Source organism: Protopterus annectens, chromosome 4.part0 (assembly GCF_019279795.1).
Source record: "Protopterus annectens isolate FY-2018-M chromosome 4.part0, PAN1.0, whole genome shotgun sequence".
Taxonomy (NCBI): Eukaryota; Metazoa; Chordata; order Ceratodontiformes; family Protopteridae; genus Protopterus; species Protopterus annectens.
This window is the reverse complement of record NC_056733.1, coordinates 374,771,531-374,798,766: the sequence shown is the minus strand read 5'-3', so window position 1 is coordinate 374,798,766 and position 27,236 is coordinate 374,771,531.

Sequence of the window (27,236 nt, the reverse complement as noted above, 5' to 3'; positions counted from 1 at the left end):
GACTCATATTACTTGCATTCCTCACAGAAGGCTTTCACCTCAGTCATGTTAATGTCCACCATTCTTTCATAATAAGAGGCAAGAATCTTTACAAACATCATAGATGACTGCTGTACAGCTAGGTTCCATTCTCTAGTTAGTCTGTCCTCCGACCTGCTAACTAGAGGTTGTAACCGAACTCTTAGGTCTCTTGGAGTAATTTCTTTATTAATGTATGCTGACTCAGCCTTTAGTAAACTCAATAAAGGTTTAAAGAATTTGAGAGCGAATATCTGGCACCTAAAATTATTTAGGGCATACATTAATAAAGAAATTACTCCAAGAGGCCTAAGAGTTCGGTTACAACCTCTAGTTAGCAGGTCGGAGGACAGACTAACTGATGTTTTCTTTAACTGAATATCCTAGTATCTGAGCATTCAGCTTCTTATGTTTTTTCAAATGTCATATACCACTTTACCAGAGCATTCCAGGAAAAGCAGCCTGAAATGTCAGGAGAATTAGGGATAACCTAAGAACTGAGTACTGTGGGGGTGTAGGAGTTCAAAGAATACACTCCAGATGTTATTTTGCAAAAACATTAGAATTAGTCTGAAGTAAAATAACAGAAATATAGTTGTCCACTAGCCAAAATATAGTGATAAAACCAATTGCTTATGGCTAGAAACAGAGAAGTATCAACCAAAATTTTAAACAATCTCAAATTCACACTAGTTCACCAAAACATTGTAACAGCATGTCAGTATCACAAATAGGATACACATACAAACTCAGAAAAAGAACCAAAAACCCTACCTCCTCCCACACACACACACACACACACACACACACACACACACACACACACACACACACATCAGGAAATGCATAGAAATGTATTGCTAATTTACAGCTGGCATCAGAAAACTAAAACATTTGATACACTAGAAGAGGCAGATAATTGCGTACAATACCATAAATTGATATGAGAAATTGAGTTGCTAGAATAAACGCAGTCATCACTTAAGAAAGAGAACATCTTATAAAGAGAACTGGACTATAAAGTCAGAAGACAAAAGAAGCATCCAAGTTGTTAGACTATATGTTAAATGAAGATGCAACAGGAAGTGTTAAAGACCTGGAAAATCCTTTATATGTTTAAAATCTAGTGAATTAGTTGTTAGATGAAGTATTTTTGATAGGCAAACACTGAAAGTTAAAATAATTATTTTACAAGCATAGTATTTGCCCGTCTGCATTGCCTTCTGAGACTGAAGTAAGCTCTTCAAATACATAGGTTCATAGATTTATAGGTCTATACTAGGCTAACGTAGTTTAAATTATCTTAGGGATCTTACAGAATAACATGAACTTAAATGGATAATAAGGCTACAAGTAGATCGCTTTCCTGGTTTAAATGAAAGAGCCTCTATTAAACCGTTTTTAAAAGTGTGTCCTTTGAAATAATGTTAATAGTTACATTTAGTTTAAGTATGTATTGATCTATGATTATCTGTAATATAATGATACTGTTGCTTTACTGGTAGGAAGGAAATGTTAATGTGATTAGCAATGAGTCATGTGATACAATTGTTAATAGACTGATAGTTCTAATTTGAAAGTGTATTTAAGTGATTGCTGCTATTTTCTGTTGGTCTGATGAAGCACCTATTACTGGTGTGAAAGCACTTACCATTCAATAAACTTTTGTTTTATCTGTCGTGTTTCTCCTTTACATTTCATTTTATATATATTCACTATTTGGTCAAGGGTATTTGTATTTGTCCTGTAGATATGAGGCCACATAGGATTCCCACTATATAGAGGGGTATTTAATGTCTTCTATGAGTATGGTGTTAGGCTGGATGGTAAGTGTCTCCAGTAGGTCCAAGTATGCACTGTGAGCTTCTTGAGATATGGTGAATGACCTATAGCAGGCTAGGATATGGTACAAAATTTTGACTATAGTAATCTGTACGTGGAAGAACTCCAGCACATTATCCTGCTTGACCACCCTAGAGGTATGCTTGTTACTGATGTATATTGAGACACCTCCACTTTTAGCCCTTGTCTGTGCAACTACTGGTCTAAAAGTGTAGAAGCCGCTGTAAACTTGCACTTCTAGGGTACTCTTTGCCACTTTAATGCATGTCTCATTAACTGCACAGATGCCTATACTCCAGATTATGAGAAGGAATTGGAGGGAGTGTAGTTTTTTTTTATTTAGGCTCCTGGCATCCATCAGTAATACCTTGGGATTCCGTTGAGTTGATTTTTGTATGCCAGTAGGTTTGTCAATTTGACAATAGCTAAAAAGGCACATTTAGGGTGGACAAAGATTTAGCCAGTGCTCAAAAGCCTAGAAGGTAAAGGTGCAGATCATCCTTGGCAAAGCAACATGGTCAGTTGACCATATCCTCCCAAGCTGACAGATATTGGATCTTTATAGCTGATTGTGCCTCCAGGTGTTTCTGCAGTTACCTCCTACTGCACCTCTAGGCATCAGATATTGTTTGTTAATATTTGCATTAATAATCCCAAAACCATGCTACATATGAGGTATCTGAATATTTTATGTTGCAGCATACATATTCATATTTGACCTCTGTCAATGAGTACATGTTAAAACTGTAAGGTGATAATTTCATTATTTTAAAGGCTCAAGCCACATTCACTGGGAGTTAGAGGTACACATTGAAAAGAGTTGCACTGTAGGGAATGAATTAAAATGACACCAGAAAGACAGCCAGTGGTTGAAATCAATCAATTTTGCTAATATTGTGGCATCATCCTTGGTTATGGTGAAATTCTGCTCATTGCTAGGGTCATACTAGCCTGAGACACATCGTCTGAAAGCTCCAGAATATATTTTCATATAGTCTAGGGAAGTACATGTCAGGTCATTTACACCTTCATGGAATATGATGGAATCATACTGGTACCTGTGGCATAATGACTTGAGTGCATGTGTGATTTGCCAGATTCTGGCTCCAGATAAGTAACTAACCATTACCTTCTCCTTGTTTAGCCTTGTTAAAGGGGCATCAGTATATCTTACAATGGAATCCCTATGAAAAGAGTCCTGGGAAGTCTGTTTGCTTGCTTTATGGGCTTATTGTTTGAGACTCAACTGACAGTGACAGTATGTGTGGTTTTAGGTGTTGCTTTTATTGTGTGCCTTTAGGCTTGCTGAGGCATAGCTTTAACAACGAGTGATCCAGATGATCTTTGTTGTTTAGTAAGCTTCATTTTAAGTGCTTCAACATACTTTACTGTATGTGTGTGCTGTGAGCTATGTGACGTAGGTGTTGTGTGCATGGTTTTGAAATCCTGATGTGTGCTTCTATGTGAAAGTTTAGCCTCCAGTGTCCTAGTGTAAGTACACCTCTCGCATACTGTGTCGGCTTCTTTAAGGATTAAATGGTTGTCAGTAAACATAAGACAATCGCTACAATGTCTAAAGATGCCTATATCCACCAAGATGACCACAGTGAAGTTAGGAACTTGCATATCCATACTGTCCATCCGTTTTACTTGTTAGCTACAAGGGGTGGTGTATTGAGAATAGAAGGCTATTAAGGGTGCTTTGTTAGTGCAGACTGTGACATCCCTGCACTGGCCCAGTAATCAAGGAGCCTCAATCCTCACCACTGGCAGCAGCTAGGGGACATATACAATGGAAGGATGATAAGTACACACACAGTAAAGTGCAATTTCTGTTAAGAGTACAAAGAGATCACATTCAGTCTGGGGCTGGTTTCTCCCTCTTTCTCCAGATCCACAAAAAGACTCCCCACTGGTACAGCTATAGGGTTAAGATCTCAGCTGAGGGGCCAAGCCAAGACCTCCAACACCCTCTATGTCCAACCAGTGCTTCATATCCTTGTCCAAGTAGCTGACACACACACACTTTCAGATTTGATTTATATACAAGCACACACACACACACACATACACACACACACACACACACACACACACACACACACACACACACACACACACACACACACACACACACACACACACACACACACACACACACACCTAGGGAGGCTGGCACAGGTTTACTAGCTATGCCTCTTTCTGCTCAGACTATAAGGTAGTTTCCGCTGCCACCAACCATTCTTATCAGCTACTATAAGGACCTTACAAATGGTGTCTAATCCTACTGTGTAATGTTACTATATCCAAATAGTAGTTTTGACCAAGCAACAGGCTATTAGGAGTGGCCTGTACAGCATCACCAATTACATATGCAAGTACTCTAAGAGCTTAAATAGGTCTCACAAATATCAGCCACAAAGATAGGTTTAAATATATTTAATAATAAATAATACAATACAATATTTAGTCAATCAATACAGTGACTTCAGAGTTCAAATCACAGGAAATATTTTAAAACAACATTGCAGGACAGTCTCAAATACAGAAAACATCTATACTAATCTTTATTATATTCCTATCAATATCTAAGAGAGATACTATGCCCTAACCCTTACCTACAGCTAAGCAAGTGTACATGATGATGATGAGTGGATGTTCTTGCTAGGGCCAACACAAATTACAAAATGCCCAGTCTCTCTCTGAGAGAGTTCTTAAATTAATATCACATTTTACTGCTGGGTTAGCCTGGATGACATCACTTTTTGTTACCTGACTTCAGTTCCCAGACTAAACCAGAAACTAACAGATTTTTACAATTCTGTGTTAAAAATACATATCTCTCAGATGCTTGCCAGATCTTGGAAGTCATAAAACAATAAAACACTTTATATTTTAAATCTAGTAATTACTTATCTTTCAAGACATTATAAAAACTTCTAGCTCTAAACATTGTGTCTGCTTCTGCACTGAAACTGAAAGATAACATATCTTGTTTATGGCCCAGCTATAAAGTAACTTAACCTCAACTATTTTAAAGTTTTGCATGTTATTCTTCTAGGTTCCAGCAAGGTATGCTGTGGTTACATTTTTGAAGTTCAGTACATAACATACAGTTCTGTATAAAATCATATCAATATTTCACAAATGGTATAGAATTATTTACAAAGTTCCAGATAGCTGGGCTGGCAGCATGATACAGACTAATAAGGGTGCTTTACTGAGGCAGATTATGCTGAACAGTACTTAATTCTGCTAACTAAATATTTACACAATACCGAATTCTACTAAATCTATAGGTATTGCCACTCAACACCCACCTAGTTGCTCTACACATGTCAGTGCACAGGGTATTTGTACTATATTGCTGCTTTATATATTACAATTTTATGGACTATTCTACAGGGAAAATTTCCTTTCTAGGTGTTTGCTACTGTACATGACACTGCTAACCCATGCAAATGTGCAAAAAGTATAGCAGTACAGAAAAAACATAAAACTAAACAATGAGCCCTTGTGCAAATAAAATGACTACAGTACAAGTCCTATTTTATATTTACCAATTCAGATAGACCAGGCATATACACCTTGCTACAAGGTGAATAAATATACCAAATTCCACAACAATGGAAATAACAGCACAGACTAAAAATAATCATTTTTATAAAGAGCATGGGGGTTTGGCTAGAGATTTAATTTTTAGTGTTATAGCCAGACCTTATGGGATGGGGGGGACAAACCATAGTTTTCAACAGAGATTATTAAATATGGACTCTGGGTATATTATTAACTTTAATACTCTCTATCCTAATGGTATGAATTTGGAAATGTGACTGATATTTTCTATATGACATTTTAATTTAGAGTAATAAAATGTTTAAGTATATGTAACCAATGGATTTATAAATAGAAGTTTTGCATTGGTGGCTTAAAGCTTTGTATTGGTGGTTTTGAAGTTTTGCATTTGTGGCTTTAAATTTTTGAAATATTGTTAATTGAATTCAATTAATGTAATTAGAAGGTGGTTCTTATAGACTTACTTCTGAGCATGTAAACTATTCCATTGAAGGCGAAGGCCAAGGTACCAGAATCAGAAATTAAAAAAAAATATATTTTTAGTCTGTGCTGTTATTTCTGTTGCTGTGGAATTTGGTATATTTGGACTTCAGTTACTGTTTTCAACAGTGTTGGTGTGTGTTTTTTTTGTTGACTACAAGATGAATAAACTCATTCCTCCTAATATAAAAACATAGTAGAATAGATCAACAAGTGGAACACTAGTACAAACCACTTAAACAACTAGTTAAAAATCCCTTACTGAAGGCAGTTTTAAGATATTCTTACAGTAGAAATAGGGAGAGGAATATAATTTTTCGTTTTATAAAAGTTTCAGTGAAATGCACATATAAAAGCAGAAAATGTCAGTGATCACTCAAAATAACTTTGGTGCACTTTAGCAATCAAAGGTACTTGACTTTGCCTGGATGGCACTGGACACTAGCAAAACATTTCTGGATTGCAGGCTAGAACTCCAAGCTTTACTGTCCTCCCCAAAAATTATATTAATATGCAATTTAGTGGTTTGCTAAACATGGTTTATAAGTTAACTGATTGCAACTAGCTTGAAATCTAACAGAATAATTATCAATTTAATAACTATTCATATATAAAAGGAAAAAAGACAGATTAAGAATACTTTATATAATCTCAGACATTGCATAGACAGCTTGGAAAGTAAGCACATGAATACATGACTGATTAGTGAGTATGTAAGGCAAGCACATTTACTATGTTTCTGAGTTGAATATAACAATTCTTGGATGATACAATTTCATAACTGATCCTCAAAAATTAAGCCATTGATTGGAATTTTCATACAAGTAATACTTTTTTTTTACTCCAAAGTCTTTTATTGATTTTTCAGTAACAATAATTTAAACAACAAATTATGTTAAAACTATGTACAAATTTTACAAAGGCCTCAGGCACTGTATGAAATCTTATAGATATAAAGAAGGGTATAATATTCATTCATTCATACTTTCAAAGTGACTAATTTGATGGAGATAGATCAAAATTCAATGACTGAATAAGGGATAAAATTTTTGTCCAGGGGTTGTTAGTCCATTTTCTGGGATATATTCTTGCTTCTTTAACTTTTATTTCCATCGACACTACTTCAACCAAGAGGGTTTTGAAATCTTGTAAGGTTGGAATGGTGGGTGACTTCCATCTTCTTGTAATACATTTTTTGTCTGCTGCTAGGATTGTCCAAAGAAGATACTTATTTTTGCTATTCAATACAATAGATTTATTTACATTCAGAAAAATTAACGGTTTTGATAATATAAAGGAATCAGTAAAGATGGCTTGGAGAAAATTTTCAATATCATTCCAAAATTTCTTAATGTGTGAACAATCATAAAAAATTTGAGACCAATCGGCCTTGCATTTTAAAGAGCATCTCCAACACGTCACCTGCTCTGAGGAGTTAAATTTAGCAATCTTATTAGGCGTGTAAAAACCTCTATGCAAAAATTTCCAGGAGAAAACTTTCCACATTTGTAAGTTAGAGGTAAATTTAAGAGAATGTAAAATATTTGATTTATTCATAGAAGTTAGGGACAATGTGCAGTCTTTAGTAACAAAATCCCAAAACCTCTGATTACGAGTAGTCTTATAAGTAATAATTTTATAAAGTTTTTAAATTAAATTTTTCCAGTTAAATTCACCATGTAGTATTTCATTCATAAGAGTTATGCATTTAGGTGGAGAGTTAAAGGAAGAACTCTGTATTGTTGTGCACAAATCTTGAGTGAATGGAAACAGACTATTGAGAACTAGCCAGTCTGATAATGGTATATCACATTCTTTGATCAGAATTTGTGTATCTATGGTAACTAAATTCTTTGTGCAGTGAAACCAGCATGTAATTTTTTTTCCTTTATCAATAGCTGAGTGTATCTAGACTAATATTATCGAAAAAGTTTTTTGTAGCTTTAAAGGGGAATAAAAGCTGGATCCATATTTTAATGTCAATATTGTTATTTACAAAGCTTCTAAAGAACTTATAAATATGATTTAAGTAATCTAGGTTAGTAAATTTAATAGTATTATACTGTATATTAATACAAAGTACATACCAACGTTTGTTACTTAATTTGCTTAATTGCAATTTTTTTATTAGTTTATTTTCATTTAGGATAATACTTGTATGTAGCATTTTCCAGGCCGAAGAATATTTCGGATCTATCCAATTTAATATTGTTTTTAGGTTAAAGGCTTTGATATAGGATTCTAAATCTGGGAAATTTATTCCTGCAAGCTCCCGTGGTCTGATATGATTGGTTAGAGCTATTCTATGCTTTTTGGGGTACCATAAAAAATGTAATAGTATTTTGTTTATTTCTTTTAAAAGTTTTTTACTGGGTAATACAGAAATAGAAAGAGCTATGTAATTTATTTTTGGCAATAAGATCATTTTAATTAATTGTAATCTATCTTCAAATTTTAGATGTAATTTATTCCATTTCTCTATGAGAGTTTTTAGTGAGTTTATAATGTTTTTATAGTTTGTGTTTAAAGTTAGGTCTATATTTTCACATAGGTCAATCCCTAGATACTTCAGAGAAGAAACCTGTTTCCCAATTATTTCATTAGTAGTTGAATTAGTATTATCATTTGAATTTTTTTTATTTAATTTTTATTTAAGAGCATATGATTAGATTTAGAGCTGCTAATTTTAAGGCCAGAAATATAGTACATTTTTTTGACTAGCATATCTAATTCTTGTAAGGATTCTTCGGAATTTATTAAAGTAAGCAAGATATCATCTGCAAATAACATTATCTTGGATTTAAATTGATTATTTATATTTAGGCCTATAATTTTAGGATCTGACTGAATTGCCAAAGAAAGGGGTTCTATTGCTAAAGTGAATAAAATAGGAGACATTGGGCATCCCTGTTTGGTACCTTTAGTAATTTTAATTGATTCTGATGTAAATGGACCTAATTTTACATATGCTAAATTGTTATAATAGATATTCTTTATAAAAGTAATGAATTGAGTGGGGAATTTATATAATTCTAGAATTTTAAAAAAAAAAGATAATTCCAGTTTAATGAGTCAAAAGCCTTCCCAATATCAAGAGTGATTATAACAGCCTCTTGTTTTTCTCTATTTAAGATATCTATAGTAGTTATAATTCTTTGGATATTATCTTGGGTATGTCTATTATAAATAAATCCCATTTGGTCTTCTGAGATGAGATGGGTTAATGATTTCTTAAATCTGTTAACTAGTATAGACAATAATAGTTTGTAATCATTGTTAATCAAAGAAATTGGTCTATATGATTTGCATAAATGGGAGTCTTTATTTTCTTTTACTATGGGAGTAATTAGTGAGTATCTCCACGAGGGTGGAATTGTACCTTGTAAATAAGATTCATTTAGGACTTTGTGTAAGAGTGATATAGCAGAGGGTGGCAGAAACTTATATATTTCATTAATAATACCATCTATACCTGGTGATTTATTATTTTTGCTTTCTTGAATTTTGCCTTTAATTTCCTTTAGAGAGATTTGTTTCTGAATCTCATTAATCAAAGTCTCTGATAGATTCTTATATTCCGGGAAGTTCGAGCTATGCTCTGAGAATTCATGTTGAATGTCTTTGTTTTTGTACTGTTCTGAGAAGTGATACTTAAAGGCAACCAAGATATCACCAATATCAGAAACTTTTTTTATTATTTCTCCCTTCATGGAGTATAGTCACAATATTATTTTCAATGGAATTTCTTTTCAATCTCATTGTTAAATTACGCATATATTTTGGAGATGCAGAGAAATAATTTAATTTTAATTTTTCTAGGGCCAAGTTGGTTTTATGAGTTAAAATGTCATTGTATGTATATATATATATATATATATATATATATATATATATATATATATATATATATATATATATATATATATATATACAAAATAACTGTTATAGGGGCTGGCTCATGAGGCACAAATATCCAAGATATTAATAAAGTTCTGCTTAACCATGCTTAGTGATATTACAATTAATCTCCATCCTGCAGTTGGTATATAAAGAAGTTAAGCTAATTTCAAAATGTTAAAGCCCTAGAGGATTACTACTATTGGAATGTTGTCCTCATATACAATAGTGGGGGAAAAAGGATAGTAGATAGATGTCTAGCTAGATATGTGATTTTAGAACTCTGAACATTTATTGAAATAAGAGTTAAATGTAAATGAGTCTACCGTATTATGTACACACAATAATGTCTGCAATATAGACTCTAATATACTTATCAGTATATGAGATGTGTTACGAGAGATTGTCTGATAACTACAATAAGAAATAATTGGACAACACATTAAGAAGGGGAATTTTCCTTTAATTCCATTCTCAAACTTTTCTTTCAAACACAAAGGCTCTCTTGGTTAGTGACAAAATTAATAAAGAGAATGTAAATCAACATATATGTGCGTAATGATATGTAGACATAAATATTGTGCTCATATATATAAGGATACATAAGAATATGAATATATATATATATATGTATATATATATATATATATATATATATATATATATATATATATATATATATATATATCTATATAAAAGAAAACAACTATTATGATGAAAACAAAGTTTATATACAAACGCAGTACTATTGCAATTAACTAGGTCACCAAGTCTGACCTGAGTAAAAAGCTGAAGATTAACTTTGTATTAATGGGGAGTCACTGTGCAGTGCTCAAATGTTCAACTCAATACATAAGGAATGTAATGACAATGTTAAGGATTATATAGCAAATGTTTCTTTTCATTAAAAGAAGGTTGAAGGAGAAATAGAAAGAGGAAATAAATAAAGAGGAAGAAAATAAATATACATGTACAAAAAAAAGAAGAGTTTTTTCTTGAATGAGTAATGACTACATTTAAATATGTTGAAATTGTTGACTCTACCAAGTTTTACCTTACAATAGTGAATACTATTCAATTGTTGGTGAAATATTAAGACATGCTTCTTCATATAAAACCTTGCATAATTTGTTAGAAAGTAAATTTATATTTATTAATTATTGTTGGAGTCTTTCCATGGTTATATGAACTTACTGAGTTTGTGATAGATAGGAATTGCTTGAGCAGTATCTCCTCTGTCAACCATCATCATTTGTAAATATACATCCCATTTCCATATGTTCTGCTTATGATTATACTATTGTAATATTGAGGTCTATATTATAACATTGAAGTTCTCTAACATTGAATGTTATAATATCGAACCCATAATGTCGAACTCTGAAAACAGCGAAGGTGCAGGACATCGAATTCTTTCCCAGGGAAATAATTCAGCGGGCCATTGCTGTGCTTCTCTGTTTTCAGCATTCAATATTTTGGAGCGTTACAGGTCGGGTTCAGGTAAGTGTGTGATTGTGTGTAGGTTAGGGTTAGGGGATGGGTTAGATGAGTTAGGGTTAGGGAGAGGGTCAGGTAAGTGTGCAGTTGTGTGGATGTTAGTGTTAGGGCATGGGTTCAGGTAAGTGTGCAATTGTGTTCAGGTTAGGGTTAGGGGGCGGGTTAGGTGAGTTATGGTTATGGCGTGGGTCAGGTAAGTGTGCGATTGTGTGTAGGTTAGTGTTAGGGGGCAGGTTAGGTGAGTTAGGGTTAGGGCGCGGGTGAGGTGAGTGTGCGATAGTGGTTAGGGTTGGGTTAAGGTAAGTGGATAGCTAGTACTGTATGTAAAATTTAGTTTAGGTGTAGGACTTTAAGTGTATGTGTGTGGATGGCTGTTTTTTGTGTGTGTTTGTGCTGTGTGTATGTTTCTCGGAATAGCAAATTTTTTCCCTGGTAAAAAAATTTGCTATTCTGACTGTTCGTTGTTTTCACACTTCGGTGTTTAGGGTTCGATATAATAACATTCGATGTTAGAGAACTTTGATGTTATGAAATAGACCCGTAATATTGTTACTAATTAGTAGCAGTAGGGAAATATGTGAAATTACTATACAGAGGAGTGACAATCACATAATACCTCATAGTGAGAGAAATGCTTTAGCAATTAGTTGCATGTAATATCTGTTACTATAAATACTTTAAATGCTGATCTGCTACTGTACTGATTTATCCTGGTTAACACTGTTATGTTTATCTATCTTTAAATTTTTGAAAATTTTACGTATTCAGATGCTCTTTGATACCTTAATTGATAAATATCACCTATACATGCTCATTATCAAATTGTAAACTCTTTGCTTCTATAATAATTCATACAGAAGTGAGGATATGTATTTTTTTAATCAATCAAAGGCTTATTAGTGAAATTTAGTTGTACTATATATAATCAAACTATATATTACATCAATATATTGTTGTTTGCTCATATCAATTAATCTATAGAATTTCATAAAATACATACTCTGGAGCCTCAAGTTGGTCAAACTTATTCCAAAAAATTGGAAGTGATGGTTAATCTGACTGGATTTTTTTTTCCTGTCAGATTAGGAATGTTTTACATTCCATGTCAGTTAATGGATTTACTGATTGTTAAACGTTTAGCTTTAAATATTTTTCCTTTTTTAGGCCTCAGTCTGATATTAAATTGTATTTTATATTGAGAATCAGCACCTCGTCGCTAAAGTATAACCTTTCCAAGAAGGGTACGCAAATCCTAAATATTATGACAACTTTGTTATCACACCTATTACACTCTAAAACATTGAATAAATAAGATGGATTTGATTTTTCTTTCCTTAAATGATAATAGATTAAATAATCCAGGGAAAAGACTCAACCTGTTAAAATACTTGAAATTAAATAAAGCGCAAGTAATATTTTTACAAGAAACTCAATTCGAAATAAATAATAGTTTTAACTGGAACCCGAACGAATACCTAAAACTATCCAACTCCTCATACGCCAAAAAGATCAGAGGTGTTCTAACACTATGGAAAAAAAGCATTATTTCTCCTCAAATTTTGTATAATTATGAAGATAAGGAAGGGCTTTTATCAATTATAATAATAAAATTTAGAAATAGAATTAAGACACTGGTCAATGCCTATTGGTTTCTGGGAATTGGGGTAACAACAATAAAAAAACACTTAGAACTCATCACTAACAATTCTAAGGGTAGTTTGATTTTAGGAGGTGACTTTAATTGTTTGTTGAATGACTCAGAAACTACTAACAAGAGACCTTTTTGCATTACTCCTATAGGGAGAAATCTTAAAAAATAGGTAGATAACTTACAGTTATTTGATTTATTTTATCTTAGAAATGATAATTCATTAGAATTTTCCCACTGTGATTTTAGATACAGGACTCAAACTAGAACTGATAAAGTATTTATATCCCAAGATCTAAAAACAAAAATATCATGCTTTACACTAGTCCCATGCCCTATGTCTGATCACAATGCACTTACTTTTAATCTTCAAACAGCTTTTAAAAAACTATCTTTCACTAAAAGAATACCAGCATATATTACTAAATTGAAACAGTTCAAACCTTGGCTTGATACTGAGATAGCATTTTTCTTAGATATAAATTTAACCAGTGAAGTAAATGTAGTAATACTTAGGGATTCATTGAAAGCCTATTTATATGGCAAAAATATTGCATGGTTTAATAATAAAATGAAGGAATGGGAATCAGAACTATCTAATATACAAAAACAAATTGTATCAATTAATAAAGATAATACTAGAACCATTCCACACAAGAAAAAATAAATTGAATTCTTATACAAGTAATACTTTTGAAGGGAAAAATCTCTTCACACAAAATGCATCTGACAGCATGAACATTTCACACAGAACAAATGTGAAGAGACCTTCTTTGTAAGCAGCACCATATCAAAGGCAGAAAGCACAAAAGCAGGAGAAATAAATACACATCGTAACTCTTGAGTTTTTCTTGATATGCAAAAGTAAAGCACAGCCATTTCATGCAAACTAACTGTTCTGCCTAATTACCTGTTTAAAAGTAAATACAAATGAGCCTAAGTGACCATACATAATTAATTTGTGTATACAAGAACTAACAGTTGTACTCATGAATTCATAGTTACCTAATGAATATTTATGATATGACTGCTCAAACTTACATTTAATGTAACATGGTGTTGACCAATGTATATGCATTACATAAGTCTACCATTAAAGCTAAATCAAAATACTTATTTGGAATATTGTTGCATAGTTATATTCTTGAGTAGAGAGTTGATTGTGGGAAAATAAAGGCAAATATTGGTGCTGTGAGTAATGATGTAATGACAAGTAAAAAGGACATGAAAGGATATAATTATAATTAAGTCTCCAAAATCACCTAGAAAGTTATTTGAAATGTTAATGTAAGAGTTTTTCAATGTGGTGCAACAAGTAGCTCATTCTTCTTTGGTGAAAGAAGGCTGTGTGTTCTATTCTCACACCAGGTAGATGGATTGCTGACATAGTATGTCCACAAGGGGTGCTGCACTCCTGAGTTTATCATCCTATGGATAAGATGGTAAACTGATGTCCCTTTGGCTTGAGTTGTTGTTAGCTCTGATGGATCTAAAAGATCCCATGACATCTATGGAAAAGAGTAGGAGAAGTTCTCCTAGTATCAGCTCTGGTATCTCCTGACAAGAGGTCATTAGCCTAGACAAGCCTGGTCAATAAAGAATAAATAAAAAGAACTGATACTATAAGTAAGACGTTCATTTGAAATGTCTTTGGGAAGATTGTTTGACACTAATTTAATTTAACATGATACTAATGAATATTTATCTTTGAGAAGACCTCTCTTTAAAAGTAAGTGCATTTTTTATTTGAAATGCTATGAAAAGCTTTCTACTTATAAGAGATAGACAAGCCCAGGATAATATAAAAAGAACAATAGCATTAATATTCTACTTAAGAAACAAGAATGGACAGATGGGAATGGTTATATAAATATAGAATAAGCTTTTAATATCATAAATGTCAATTGTTTACATTTATAAAATTAGCATTTTTCCAAATCATTCATAAAGTTATTGCAGACTCCTTACGATGATAATAAAGCCTATGTTAAATTAAGCCATTATAATTCAAGGCTGTAAACATTAAAAGAGACACTAGACAAAGATGACCACTGCTGCCTATACTTTTCACTGTAGCTATGGAACTGTATGTTATAAGAATCAATATAATAGATTAAAAAAAAAATCAATCAAATACACACTAAAGATACTGCTCTTTGCACACAATATTTTATTAACACATAAAGATATGCACGCATCCTTTAAAGAAGAAGAAAATAAAATTAAAAGCATTAGTGATATTTCTGGACTGAAATCTAAAAGTAATGAAACAAAATGTATAATTATAAACCCAAAAGTAAACTATACAAAAATTTCCAAAGAAAATATAATATAGTTATTGATGAAAAAGTGAATTTACTTAGGAATAACCCTGGCATCAACTATAAAAATAAATAAAACAATAAAGGAACTAACTAAAATAAAAGACTGATGGAACATTTTTTCATGTTAAAAGACAGATTATTACTGATATTACATAAGATGTTGTGTTTTATTGAAACAAGTAATCATGATAACCTTATCGCGGTATCATAATTAGCTAGACTTAGCTTATACAAACATATGAAAACATGGAATAATGGATAGGTAGGATTTCCAGATATGGAAAACTGTGTTATAGCTCCTAGATTTAAAACTACTATAGCTAAGCTGAACCATGAATGCGAGGCTAATTGGCAGAAAATATGCATTTGCAACTGTGTAATATTAATAAATCCAAAATAACCAAGTTAAATGAAGAAGTTACATTCAGCAAATTATGGCTTTTAATATCAAATAATATTCCATATAATTTAACCTATTTGTCTCCAAACAGCTACAAAATAAAGACTATTAAAAAGTACATATACAAAGAGATTAGCTTAAAAGGTTGGATATTCACTATATGCTGACTAGAGTCAATATATTTTTATTACAAAAAGCAAATGAAAACATAAGGTTATATATGACAGGGAAAAATCTCAGTTTGGTATGATTGCATTAAAGGAGCAAATGTTAAAACAACTGTGAAAATAATAAAGGAATATAATATGCTTCCCCTATTAGTGGATGAGTGGCAATATGCAGAAGTGCTAACTCCCTGAAAACACTGCTTTCACTGTTTTTACCATGGAGCCTGCCCCTGTACCCCTGATGTTGGGGGCTGTGCTCCCCACTCATAAATAATATAATCAGCTCCATGTTCACACTGTAAGAGGAAAAGCAGCAAACACTGTGAAATGGCACTTAGTTCCTGTGTGACTCTCCAACAATGATGCTACGTGGAGATTCTGGCATTGTTGTACAACCAAGTTTCAGGGAGTTGAAGTATGGAGAGTCAGGATTCATTGGGCAGTACTATAGCCATATAATATATCAAAGTGAGGTTAGTTAACTGTACAAGGCAGAAGAGAATACATATTTAAGGGAACTTAAAGCTTTTTGCAACCCACTTAAAAGAATACTCAAAATTTTAGAGTATATAAATAAGATTACATACATAGGCAGTAGTAATAAGTATGTGTTTTGTAACGTATATAAAATGATTAAAGAACAAATGTGTATCTGTTTGATAATTACTGGACTAAATTCTTAAACATGAATATAATGAATTTCACTTTAAAAGAAGAAAGAAATAATGTTAATGTTTATTAAGTGCACTACAACCTCATTATTTTGGAGACTGTTGTTGTTCTTTCGTTTTTTCCCGGTGAGGGGTCGCCACAGTGGAACTCCGGTCCGCTAATGATTGGCAGTAGATTTTTACAGTGCCGAGGTGCCAATATTGCAATATCAAATCCTTCCTTAAGTATTGTTGTATTTAGTGCGTCGATTAACAATAAAAGCAACAGTGTATCACAAATAAAATCATACTTTAAAACAACTGTTATTAATAAAGCAGGTGCTTTCCTTTAAAAATAAGTAGACATGAATATTTACAAAATTCTAGCCCTGGTTTTGGTTTCGAAAAAGTCTGTCATGTGCAACAGATGAAAGTGTTTACCTACCTGAATTGTTTTGATTTGAACACTGTCTTGCTTTGGATTACTTTGGATTTACTGTTTCTCTTAATCTACAGTCGCTTGAGAACAGAGTTTTATTTTTTATTTTTATTAATCTATTATTTTTGTGTGAGACTACTACTGTCCTTGATTTGTTCAGGGCAGAGTGGGATTGTTTTTTTTTTTTTTTTTGAGTTACCTATGAACCTATGAATCATATTTTTGGAAATGTAATATTTTTTGAGGTTTTGTTGAGTTTCCAATTCCTATACCCATTGGTTCTGAGTTATAGGTTCATAGGTATGTACTAGGCTATCATCACTAGGGCCTATACAAGCCTAGCCAAAAAGGTACCCTGGCTTTCACCACCCAAGAAAATGATTTTCCTGTGCCCCTGTCGAGCAGAGCCACAGAGGTGATACCCAGGGTGAATTTCCTATTTCCCATCCAATCATCAAGATTTTTCTTGAAGAGTGCTAACGAGGAGCTTTGTTTGATATAGATAGGTAGTTTGTTCCAGAGTATAGGAAGTCTCTGTGACAGGAATCTATCCCTCCAGCATGTTCTGTTTATTGTAGTGACAAGATTTAGGTCCCTAGAGCATGTAGCTCAGAGAGATTGGGATTTCTTTAAGTGGAGCATGTCCAACAGCTCTGGGTTTGACATATCTTTGTATGTTAGCCAAAGATCGCCTCTGAGTAGGCAATATGCGATGGAGTAAAGCTGGAGTTTTTTGAGACTGTCGGCATAGGGCATCTGTTTGAGGCTGGTAATCCTCTTTGTGAGGTATTTCTGCGGCCTTTCCAGTTGTTGTAGATGTCTTGTGAGGTACATAGTAAGTGACAAGTAGAGGGGAACAGTGACCTCTTTTTTCCTGGATGCAAAACCTTTTGTGATGAGGTGTACCACATAGAAGGATTTCCTGACTACTCTGGCAATGTGATTATCAAAGGAGAGCCTACTCTCCACCTGTGTCCCAAGGTCTCTTATCACACTTTTGGTGTTAAGTAGACTATCACCTACATGGTAGCTCATGGGTACAGAGTGTTTACCAAAGGGGATGACAATGCACTTTTTGGAATTGAGCTTGAGACCATGGCTTTGACACCAGGCATCTGTCACAGTGATGCCCTTTTGTAGGATGTCCACATCGTTAGGAGTTTCAGTTATGGCTCCTAGTTTGGAGTCATCTGTGAACTTTGTTAGCCAAAGACCTTCTGTGTTAGCCTGTACTTCAGAAAAATAGATACCAAACAGGAGAGGACCCAGGACTGAACCTGTGGTATTCCACTTGTCACTGGTCAGAAGTCAGATTTGGAGTCTGCTACTTTCAGTGTGGGTTCTATCAGTCAGCCATTTGGCAACCCATCTTATGACATAGGGATTTATACCTAGTTTTGTGAGTTTATCGATAATTCCAGAGTGGGGGATGTTGTCAAAAGCCTTGGCGAGATCTAGATAGGCTGTGTGAACCACCTTTCCCTCATCTATGACTTTGGTGATTGCTTCAAGAAGTCAATCAGGTTTAGGAGACATGATCTGCCTTTTACAAACCCGAACTGGGTGGGGTCCAGAGTTTGGAGATTACCAATGTCTTTATTTATAATTTCCATGACGATACGTTCCATGGCCTTGCAGACCAGGCTCATTAGGCTAATGGGGCGGTAGTTCCCGGGGTCCGTGGTGGCTCCCCTTTGTGGAGTGGGATAACCATCGCTGTGCACCATTCAGTGGGCAGAAAGCCTGAGGTGAGGCTATAATTGAACATGGTGCTTAGTTGGGGTGCCAGTTCATTCTGTAGTTCATGTAGAACACACCCTGGGATGTTGTCAGGTCCCATGGATACTGTGTTCTTGGCTTTGGAGAGTGTGTTTTTTACCTGTGGAGCCATGATTACAGGAGCTTTGCATTCTTCCGGTATAGAGATGGGCCCTTTAGGGGGTGAGGGGGGGGTAAAGTCAGCACTGAACCCATCTGCCAGGATGTTGGCAATATCAGTTGGTTCTGTATATTTAGTGCCATTGTGCTGTAACTCAGAGCAGATCTGAGTGCTGCCATTGAGATTCTTGACATAGCTATAGAATGCTTTGTGGTTGTCTTTATAATCAGTGACAATTTTGTTTTCATAACTAGCTTTGGAGGATTTTATGAGGGATCTCAACTTCTTACTGAGGCTGACCAGGAAGTTCTTCCAGTCATGAGATTTTACTCTTTTTTGCAACAATTTCTTTCTTCTGTTGTAGAGTTTGTTTATAGCAGGGGACCACCAGATTGGCTTCCTTATTATATATAATATTGCAATACCAGCAGGTGTTTATGCTCATAATTCCTTTCTTTTTGGACAGTATCAGCTATAGGTAAACAATAATGCAAAGAACTAGTAAAAAGAAACAGAACCTAAATGTATTTAATTTCTACTAGATATTCAGGAAATCAAAGATAAAGAAACTAGAATAATAAATAGGAAAACAAGTCAAAAGAAAAAAAAAAGTAAAATAAAATACTTAGCCAACAATTTACAGCAATTTTGAAAATATATAGCAGTGCCACATCAAATCAATGGATGAAGGATTTTATTTTTTATAGAGAAGAAATATTATTTATATGGAGAAACAAATGCATATTCTGGTTCTTCTTGATAGTTCAATTGTTTGTAAAATTATTTTATCTAAAAATGGTTGCATTAGAATATCATGCAAGAATTGGAAACAACACCATGAATGTCACTGTGAAATTATTTCCAAACATGTGTGTGTGTGTGTGTGTGTGTGTGTGTGTGTGTGTGTGTGTGTGTGTGTGTGTGTGTGTGCATATTTCTGCTGTTACTACCAATAAAATTATATTGAAACAAAAGAAAATAAATTCAGTACTTACAAGATGACATATACCACTTTTCATGTACTCTACAGTCAAAGGGTACCACTAAACACTTCCAAGCCTATTCACAATAACTTGATGTTAACACTATTGACCTATGCATTACAGTATAATATAATAATTTCCATGCTGTCACCATAATAAGATAACAGTACAAGTACTTGAGAGTGTTAATGAGAATAACTCTAAAGGCCCATAAACATGGCAAAGCAGGGATTGACTCCCTTTACATACAGTCAAGCTTAGGAATTTCATGGATAATTTTTACATAGTAGGTGGTATAACTATTAAGCCCTCTCTATGATATCAAGAAGACATAAAGAGAAGACTTCCAAACATTTCTGTTACAATGTGCCTCTAAGGCAACCAATATGATTTTCTCACAGAAAAACTCATAAACATGTCAATTACAATGTGCTTCCAAGACAACCAGTAGGATTTCCTCACAGAAAAATCAAGGCCAATCATTTTGTTAAAGACAGGGGGCTAAGTAATTAAATTTACAGACTAGGACAATAAAAAGTTGTTTGTTCAGTTTAAGCTGCTCTGTGACTGGACACTTGAAAGGTATGATTCTTGCATCTAATGCTCCTTCCAAATTTCAAATCACAATGAAAGCAATCTTCATTCAGTCTGTTATATATAACTGTACTGAGTGAATTAGAAATGGGAGGATAATACAGAGATAATTTATATAGTACAAAATAATAGAAACAATTAACTAAGTAAATGTAAAAGGGTTAAATCAGTGGGTCATTGTATGAGTATCAAGAGTTTACATGACTTTTTTATTAAATAAGATCATCTACTGGGTTGGTAATTTCATGTGAGTCATCATGTCTGATAAAGGTGGAAACTACAGCCAGATGTCCATTTAATAATTTTAAATGTGTTTCATTCTTGCTGAGTGACACAGAAAGGTTGCAAATCATATTTGAGCTGCACTCGACTTCATAAAGTGCAACATATTCAGACCCAACAAAACATGTATTTGTTGAGATTGGCGAGTAATTAAACCAAAAACCACATAAACTTATACCACACTGCCACAGGAACTGTAAGAGATCAAATGTATTTCACTAGTTAAGAGATTTCATCCCCTGTAATTCACAAACATTTTATTCCTTCCTCTTTTATATGTTGCATCACTTATTACTTGAGCAAGATTGTAAATAATATATCACTTGCTTTCCTGACTTTTATCCTGATTTTCACAGTATATAAATGAATGTAAACAAACCACTTTAATTGGCTGCATTAAGATCACACATAAAATAAAACACTAGCAACAATTAAACTAAGAGTAATCAAATGCATATGTATAGAAATATTTATATTAATAGTTTCAGCCTACTAAAATAACTTCCTTAAAAATGTTATTGTTCACACTTGAAATGTGTTCTCTCATCTTCACAGACAATAGTGTGAGAATTATAATAAAATGTGATAATATGCAATAATTTGGTAACATGATTCATTAAAACACTGACTATGGAAATCTGGTCATTTAATCATGGTGCATTACCTGCAGTCAAAAATGGGGATGATACCAAACTGTTTTTAAGTCAAATGCTGGCATCAAATTGTGGCTAAAGAAATACATAACAAACCTAAAGGGAATGTGCAGGTGTGGCAAACATAGGCAGTGTGGCTTTATTAAAGAGGGTAAGAAAATATTTATTGTAAGTTACAGTTAGGAAACAGAGATTAATGACCACTGTGACTGTGGTTCTAAATGAATGGTGTATCGGAGTCACTGTTGTTCATGCACTACATTCTATCTAGGTAAACTGATATTCATCTAAGAAAAAGAATAAATGAGCATTATTATAATATGAAAGGAGAGGTCGACCAAAACATGTTTACTAGGCAGATGTTTTTGTTCTTCAATGCCTATCTGGTGTATGCTAAAACTATAGCAGTGTCTTAGGATTGAGTTGTTAGTAGAGGCCGCAGGAAGTAGGCAAGAAAGGAAGTGAGTTAATTAGTTTAATTTTAGGTGTGTGTGTGGGGTCTTTAGTATTTAAGAGCAGAGAGCCAGGCTCTCAGTCTGTTTGGCATAGATGTTTGTATGCACTATTCAATAGCCAGCACCCAAGTGACTGACAAGCCTGGCTGGGTCATGTACAGGGGAGGGGGTAAGCAGAGACATCAGGTACGTGTGGATAGCAGGATAATGTTAGGTAAGGCAAGTTGCATTGGTGGTGTCTTAGTGGTGGCTCGATACAGTTTATTATTGGTCAAAGGCTAGGGAAATTGCCAGAGGAATAAGAGGATAGGATAAAGTAAAGGGGACATGGAGACAGGAGTTACTACTTACTTGAGTAACAGGGGCATTGGTGGGATGAGTGGAGAGGAAAACGTGGTGTATCGATACACAAGTGATTCCTAGGTGGTAAATCACTTGGGTTATTTAGGTAGTATGGCTTCAGAATACCAGAAGACACTTCATCCAGTTGTTTTAAGCACTCTCTGTAGTACTTTCACATAGACCCACTGAATTCCTTCAGCCTTGTATTTAGCAATATGATAGGTGACCCAGTAGTTTGGGCAAGTATCTAGTTTAAATAAATCTTACTCTTAAATTAATTAAAAAAAGAAACAGGGGAAGAAATTGGATTGTGGTCTTTTCAGGATGAGGAAGTGCAGTCTCAACCATCAAGCCTGTGAGGGTGCATGGCACTGCTACCCTGACATCACCACACTGATGAAGGAACCCTACACACTGACCTCAGGTGAGAAGGGGGTTTGGGCTGAGTGCATTCCTGTGCTGAGGGACATTTTGCTATCTATCCTCCAAACTGTGGGTTATTTTTTTAAATAAATATTTGCAAATCAAACAAAAGAATGCATGTAAAATGTATGAGGGGGAAGATGTTCCAGTAGCATACATCACAATGGGAAGATGAGAGCAGGCAGTGGTGTTACAAGGCAGGATAGGCCTGTTGCTATATTGAAAAAAAAAAAAAGGCAGGATAGGCCTGTTGCTATATTGAAAAAAAAAAAAACATAAGTAAAAAGAACAACTTTCAATCTCCCAAAGCAAGTTTCCTACTATAAGCAATTATCAGTTGCTATACCTCTTAACTCTCCAGATTTTTGCAGAATATCTATTTTTTGCCTCATATTTTGAACTGCTTCTGATAATATTTGTGGTTTTCTGGCAAATCATTGATTATTGCAGTGACTAAATCATGACATACACTTGAGTTTCAGACTTCCTATCATCTAGAAAGTGCATAATAATTGATTGCCTGTTATTCTACAACTTTCTAAGTTTATACTTTGTCCAGATTTTTTTGTGTTTACAGGTTGAGTGGTATGCCAGCTGCAGTTCCAGGGAAGGTTTTTCCTCATGCTGTATTAAACTGTTGAGTACCCATTCCAAATGGGAGAGAAGACATTCTTGGGAAGGGGTTGTAGATGAGGGAATTGGGGGGTGGGTAGGTAAAGTGGGGTGGACAGTGTGGAAAGAGCGAGGTAATGCAGTGGGAATAATGCCAGTGTTGCTAATGTGTTTATTAATGTTCTCTTTTCTTTACTGGATATCTACACTGTTTGAACTGCATGGGGAATAATTGCTTCAAAAGCAGAGGCATTCTTTCAGGATGCAGTCGCCCAGCAGCCATCAGACCAACCTGAGAAACTTCTTGGCATTACAGTCAAGGGTGAAAAAGGCAGAGGCAGAAAACAAGCAAGATGTAGGAGAATGAGGCAGCATCGATGGTAGTCACAACACAAAGCACAAGAGGTAATGAATATCTGTCTCATACACATGGGGAGGATAATGTTATTCAGGAAATCGATGACTTATTAGATGTGTTGCAGGGATTGGCGATGAAGGAAGATTGAGGTTGCAGCAGCTTTTGAGAGAAGGTAATGGACTGCAAAAGCATGTTGGAAATGGTAAGACTGACAGAAGACATTGAGATTGTTGAGGAGGAAGAATTGCTATTGGTAGGGGCTGCTTTTCCCCAATTACCTTTTGTGCAGTTGGAAGCTGTGGCAGAGTATGACCTGGGGCCAAGCATGCAAGTCATGATTCAGCAATGAAATCACCCTGTTTTGTCAGGCAGTCAGGACATTTTCGTCATATTGCACATTCCAGTGGTTATAAAGGAAAAAATCTGCAAAAGGGAGTTTGTTACTGTTTTCAGGCATATCATTGTGGATAGTGCTCAGTGGTTTGCTGAAACAGAAACTCCATGGTATAAGACTATGACAGTAGCTCTGACTGCGATAGGAAGGAGGCAGCCCAGCCAGTTCAGGTTGAGATCATGTGACAAATGGGTATTAATGTTTAAGTAGTTTATAGCAGTAATACTGAAAAAGAGTCCAAGTAAGGCCAGTCACTAATAGCTTACTTCTTAATGATAAGAGAAGAGCGGCAGTTGAGATGGGGCAACATCTGGTTGTTGTATGATGAGTGTTTTGGGAAGGTGAAAGCAGTTGATAAGTCCCTAAGTTGGAAATGCAGGCATTCAGAAGTACTAGAGCATGCTTATAGATTATCAGACTTATGTGAGGCTTTGATGGTGACATGAACAGAAATGAAACAAGAAGGCCACATCAAAGTTTATTCATTTATTTGATATTTGTTAACCGGGTTAGTCCATCTGAGCTAATGGCCCGTTTTCAGTGGAGACCCGAGGAGAAAAGCTCCAGCAATACAAACATAAAAAGATAACATATTAGGCGATACGCAAAACCCAAGAAAAACAGTGCAGCAATACAACATAAGCAAAAATTACACATGTAGTAATCAGGTGAAATGAATAACTGTAATAAAAATAAAACAAAATGAAGTAAATACAACTAGTACATTTAAGTATTTACAATAATGACATATCTTACCCAAGTGGCAATGTATTACAATTTCTAGATTTGCCACTTGGGCTTTTTCACCTCCTGAAAGATAAATTGATCAAGTTGCCGGAAAAAAATGGATTGCACACTGCTTATGTCAAAAGTGAGGGTAAGAGAGTTGATGGAGTTGCTTGGTTTATTAAACTTTGTAGGTAGAGTAGTTGGCCTGGGTAGATGATTTAACAGGTCCTTAGCAAATCTTTTAAGACATTGTAAGAGAAAATATCACAGGGTTAGGGTATCCAAAGAAGTTAAGGAAGACATTAATGTAGAGTGAGTTTTTAGTGAGCTTTAATGGATAGACCATGTGGCAGGAGGACTGGGTCTTGTTAGGCTATTTGCAGGTCTATATAGATGCATGCATCATGAGAATTAGGCAAGGAGGGCTTTCTTTAAAGCTGAGTGTTTTCCACTGCTTGGATATGTGACTGGTCAGATACAAAATGAAAGGGGATTACATTTTTGGAACTGATACCCATTTGAGTATCAATGATGGTATGTCAAGGGGAGTTATATAATAATGTAGTATTTCATTCTGATAAGGAAACACTGGTAAAAGTTTTGTTAAAGAAGTCAGTGTGAGGAAAGATGTGGCTCAGTTGTTGTTAAGGAATTTGGTATTAAATTCCCTTCATATTTTCTGTGAAGCATGTTCCAGGAGGATTAAATGTGACTGCTGCCAGCTTGTTTTGCAGGTTTCAGTCCTTCATTCTGGAGGACGGTGAGTTACAAGCTGCAGTCCAAGAGGAGGTTTGGGAGACTGGGAATTTGTAGCCAAGTAGCTGATTCAGCAGTCTTGGTCTGAATCCACCAAGAGGTTTAATAAGGCTGTGTTATCATCTTCCAAGGCTTTTGTGGGTGAGTTCCTTTTTCGGGACAAAAAGTGGTCAGTCTGTTTGGTTTCAGGGTATGCTGTACATAGATGAGACAAATTATTTGTTGAGAATAATCTGGATACACTTAGCAGCATTGGGTGCAGCTTCAAGGTATATAGGCACCTTGTCTATTACTAAGCTTGGCCATTTGGCTGAATGTTGAAGCGATAGCAGTAAGTTAAGGGTGTAACAGCAGATGATAGGATACCTGTTGGTAGGCACTTGTTGAAAAAGGTGTGAAAAGGTATGTATGCAGTATCTGCTACTTTGGAGTTTTATCTGTTATGGGTAACCTTGCCAGTATGTTTGTTTTGGTCCATTTCAGACATTGAGCTTTTGAGTAGTCTGAAATATGTTGATATTTGTTTGATGCATGAAGCAGTTTAAGTTTGGTTTTGGCAGTCTAAAACATTTCAAGCTCATAGACCAGCAAGTGATCATGGAGAGAAGTTGTGAACTGATTTTACATCCTGTGTCATGGTTTCATTCTCCGAAGAAGCCAACATGGGCTAATCATAATGACTTGTTTTATTCTTTTTGTTAAAGGTAGGCCAGTGTTTCCTAACCATTTTAACATGGTTTTGAAAAGAGCTTTGTTTAGTCAGGTCATTGTTATAGGGAAGTATTCATCATGCTCTTTACAGAGAGGGGGAATCTCAGATTTGGGTCGAGAAGGTAAGTTTATTGTTTTTATTAAAAGGAAAGACAGATGGCCTTCTGAAGCTTATAAGTTTTAAATAAAGTGCTTAGTCATTCATTAAGGATGGACTTATTGTTCAGCAGAAATTTCCAGGGACTTTAATGGTTTGGTTTGTCATCATTCAAAGGCTTTATTGGAAGGGAGATGTCACTGTTTCAGCTTTAAAGATGGTTACGCATTTTATTAACTGCAGAGTGGCATGCACAGCCTCTTTACTGGGTCTGTTAGTAGTGGAGCATTAGGATTTTGCAGATTAGGGGTCAAGCTTACTTATGCAAGATGATGTCCTTTTAAGTGACATTGGCCTTAATATTTTTTTGTTCATATTTCACTGTTCTTTATGGAAATGCTTGGTGAAGATAATTATGAGAGGAGTAGAAAAACAGGTAGATAGGCAGTTTTATGTTCAGAAATGTTATTTACTTTCTTTTCCTAAAATTATTTAACAAGATTTATGTTAGGAATGAGCTATGATGGACAAGGTTGTGGGAATGTCTTATGTATTCTGGTAGTATGTTATGTGACTGTCTTGGGTGAGCAGTCTTTTGAATTTTACTAAGTTAATATTTCATACTATTGTCTTTGACTTGAATTCAGTATATTAATTTTTATAACATTTGAGGTCTGACAATAAATAAGTCTGCATGATTATTTATGTCTTGGAGTAAAAGGGGGGCTCATCAACAATAACATTAACAATAATATTATCAGAAAACATCGTAGATTATGCCACAGTTTAAATAATTTTAAGTTTTCAATGGTTCCTGTGGCATAGAGAGATGAATCTCTGACTACACTTCAGGTGATCTGAATCAATTAGCATCTTGGGTAAGTGGCAGAGTGGCAAGAATAGATAGTGTCTGTCCATTCAAAAGGGGTGGTCTATTCTGTGGACATCCATGTGGCATTCTCTGATGGAGGCTGAGGATGTCACATATAGGAGACATGGAAAAAGAGAATACTATGGTGGGAACATGGCT